Raw genomic sequence first — 4,700 nt, forward strand, 5'->3', positions numbered from 1 at the left:
ATAAATTTATAAAAACAAAACACAAAAACTTGTATAAAACTTTACAAAAGCCAGAGAATAAAACAAAATTAATAAATTTACTATATATATATATATATATATATATATATATATCAATTTAAGTTTTATAAAATTACTAGAAAAGTACACGTGCAATCCAGCGAGATAAATCTCCATTTAAATGTTTAATTTTTTATTCTGTCTCTATCGAGATAATACGATTTTAGGAGTTTTTTTTTTGTCAAATAAAATATAAATTTGAAGATAGCATAAAAATTTGGAAATAAATAAATAAATCGATATTAATATCAAATTAACTATTTAATAGTTCTCGTTTTTTTGGTGTAACTTCTTTAATTCAACTTTTATTATAATTTAATTTAGATTTAATAACAAAGTAATTTATTTTTGGTTTAATAATATAGTTTTTATAAAGATAATAATTAAACACTATGTTATAACTCAATGATTATCTTAATTATGTTTTAGATTTTCTATATTTAAAATATATGTTTATTCTGTATTTGATTATGTTTATCTGCAATTAGTTACATAAAATTAAAAATAGAGCTTTAATAAGTTGTATTTACGTAAAATTACTAGTAATCTTGAATTTTAAGTAATATGCATCAATAAATAATACTTTATACATAAAAAAATAATTTTTAAGAGTTTCTGTCAAATGTTTTATAATATAGTTTAGATTAAAAGAAAATAAAATGGTTAAAAAACAACAAAGAAATTAAGAAAAATATGAATGTTCATAAATGTAACGTCAATTTTTGCAATTATCTTCTATACTAATTATTTTTAAAAGTGACATCCACTATCATATCAACTACAATTTTAAAATTAAAATACATATTTTAATCATTTATAATTAATTAATATCCTTAGCAATAGCATTAGCATTAGCATTAAATTAATTAATAAACCTTTAAATAGTTTAGAGTTTACAAAATAAAACATTATATTTAGTCGTATTTTTTAAACAAACACAATTTTGTTTATGTTTAATGATGTAATTATAATCATAATGATTTAGAAAATTATTTTTAACATTTTCATTAAATTAATATTAATTTTATATAAATATTATAATTAGTTTAATTTGAATCATCAGTGTAAATGTTAGAATCTAAGATAGCGTTTGGTTCGCAGAATGTTTTTGGATGAAATGAAATCAGTCAAATGAATTTGACTTTGAAGGAATTGGAATAAAATATTGTCAGGTTTGACCACCTGTTTGGTTGACATAATTGGAATGAAATCTATCAAAGGAGTTGGTGTTCGATGGAGAAATTGAAAGATGAGAAATCAAACCTGTTAAGCGAGTTGGTGTTCGAGGGAGAAGCAACAGATCAAGTAGGTATCGGCTTCTTGAGGAGAAATTGTTGTCGGCTTGTTGAGAGAGATTAGGGTATTATGAGATGGGGTGAGGGTATATTGGGTATTATGAAAATAATACATAATAAATTTCATTACATTAAAATCCCATCTATTTATCAAAGAATGTTAAAATCTTTATCCATGGAATTCAAAGGAATCTAAAGATTCCTTCATTTGAAAAGAATGAACCAAACAAAGGAAATAAATCTGGTAAAATGAATTCAATATTCCAATTCCTTCTGATTCCTCCAGAATCTGTGAACCAAACGCCACCTAAGAGTATCTTCAAAAGTTATGTTAGAATATAGATTTTAAAGATTTTTGATATATTTTTATTCTGACATTTATGCTATACCACATGTTAAATGTAACATCCCAAAATTTCGAATACTTAAATATATCAAAACTAGTATCCCAAGATCAAAACTTACATTGCAGCGGAAATAAAATTTCTAATCTTACAATTTATATCACTATCTAAACTTACAATTTTGACGAACATACTTTGCTCGATATAACAGTGTCTTGATCTGCACATGTCATTCTTTGATGCTAATCCTTATTTATCTCTTTATCCAACTTTTCTTTCCAGTCTAATAGCCGCCTGGGTGAAAAAGTTTTAAAAGAGTTTTGGGTGAGCCTTAGGCCTAGTGAATCCACGGTTTTCATGCATGAACAATAACTTTTATTATAAACAATTTTCACGAAGCTTCATAAATTAGCATGCCTTGATGAGAATAATATTTTTCACAAAATAAATATACTATAATGCGTGTCTACATCACAARGCAACAACGTCATGAGAGATGTCTACCTCACACAGCATTACCTGGCGAACTCACACAGCATGTCCGCACTTACGGCTTAGACAAGCTCACAAAGCATACTCGTCTTTACAAAATCATACCGTAGTACATCCCCATTGACACACAAGTACTCAAAACACATATTATAAAAATATCGAACTTTTCACGCATATATAACATATCAAAAATCTCGAGAAACTTCAAACAACTTTTGAATAATGAGGCATGCAACCATTTTAAAAATAAATCACGTGTAACTCACAATACATGGCGTAGCCCAAACCGATCTTTGAAGTAGCTAGTGTCTCCCCGATTGGTGCCAAACTAACTACGATGTAGAGCACCGTCAACTCTCATTACAGCGTCCACAAACTCTCATTACAGCGTCCACCGTCGTATTTTCTCACAATAGTTCTCCTTCTTAACCCCAAACTACACATAAAGCTACAAACTCCCAAAAACGCATCAAACTTGTTGCGCTTCACCAAATCATCCTCATCTTTCACCTCTCTTATACGAGTTTTCTTTCCCGAGAATTTGTCATCTCTATGCTTGAAGACCTCCCCATATATATATACTAAGTCATCGGCGGTTTCACGGAATATGAAACAATAAGCCATAATAAATGGTCGTAGGTTTCATGACCATTGAGTTTCCCGTCATTAAATTGCATTCAATTTATTTATTTATTTATTATTATTATTTTGGGTTATTACATTAAAATAGAGAAAAGAATAAAGAGAAGCTAGAAATCTTATTAATAGAAGACATTGAAATTAAGTGTTTAGGAGTAAGGGTGCTCATGGGTTGGATTGATCGGGTTGAAAACATTTGAACAACTCAACCTAATGTTTGTGGTTTGAAAATTTTTAACCCAACTCAATCAGAACCAAAGTGCAACCCAACCCAACCCGTACGGGTTGGTCGGGTTGATACTCTGGTATATTAAAATATTCTTCTAACCTTGAATATGTTATTTCTCTACTCATAATTTCTTTTTCATCATCAACTATTTGATATAACTTATCCATACTTCTTACGTATATCACATTCAATTAATTTTCTCAATTTACATATATATGTTCACAATTACTGAACATATATACGAATGAGTTATATAAAGATGTGAATAGATTGAAAATATGTGTATATGAAAAGCATACATGATAGTTTAATTGTCTAATGTACATATTAATAGAAATTTAACAATCATATTAAATCCAATAAATAAAATGATATCGGGTTCATCGAGTTGGGTTGAGTTCAAATAATAGTAACCCAATATAAACTCAATATCTACGGTTGAACAATTTTACAACTTGATTAGACATCGGGTTGCTTCGGGTTGAGTTATTTCGTGTTGGGTTGGATTGATCGGGTTTTTGAGCACCCCTATTTAGGAGAGATGAATAATATTTTATTAATTGTGTTGAATATATTTTAATAATATAGTTAACGAACGATAAAATTACTAAAATAGAGTAGTTGTTGGAATTTGATATCACTTTTTTAGAGATTTAACTTTTGATACTTTATTTTAATAAAAAACTATAACATAGTTGTTGCAGATACTCTAACAAATCTCTCTTTTAAAGTCAATGCAATTCAAGATAAGGAAAAACTTTAAGATTTGATATTTGTTCAGATGCGTAATTCATGATTTAATTACGATTTGGGATAATTTTTGCTGTATAGACCAATGATTGGTATACTGAAGATATGGTATTAAATTTTCGTATTAAGTTTACTTTGTGATATATGTTTTTGATGATATTACGTTATTAGAATTATTTCAGAATCCAGGTCAATTACTAAAACATTAGTTTAAAATGACATTACATAAGATGACTTGTCAAGGGTCCACTGATTGGCGAATGTGGGATTAATTTATGGTAAGCATTCAATATCAATGTGCCTTAAGATAAGGCATTGAAGAAGGACATATGACTGACCTTTGATTTGATGGAATGAATTTGAAAGATTTTGATTTCGTTAAAGAATTTCGTGAAAAGATTTGAAATTAGAAGGAAAATAAATAATTAAATTAATTTTTATTAATCAATTATTACAAAACAAGTATTTTTAACATAAATTAAAACATAATCTTGTGTGATCCTGTAAAATACTAATCATCTGTATGATTTCAAAATTCTGTGTTTGTGAGAATTCAAATCACATGAATGTATGAAGAATCATGCAAAACTCTAGAAAAAAAATAATGATGATGTTTAGATAAGTGCATCAAAAAGATTTAACGAACCAAGGCAATCCAAATTGCTCTTGTAAAAGATCTGCTACAGAGCGAATACGTTTATTTTTCAAAAGATTCATATCGTCAACTGTACTCATTCCAAATTTTATTCGAATCAAATGATCCGCGACTGCCAATATATCTCACGGTAACAAAAATGTATTATTCTGAGGTCTATCAAGGTTCCGTCTCCGATTCATATTTCGTCAAAAAATGGTTGTATCAAAAAATTAATATCAAATCAAAATAAAAGC

This window comes from Cynara cardunculus, assembly GCF_001531365.2.
Source record: "Cynara cardunculus var. scolymus isolate 2C chromosome LG 13, CcrdV1, whole genome shotgun sequence".
Taxonomy (NCBI): Eukaryota; Viridiplantae; Streptophyta; class Magnoliopsida; order Asterales; family Asteraceae; genus Cynara; species Cynara cardunculus.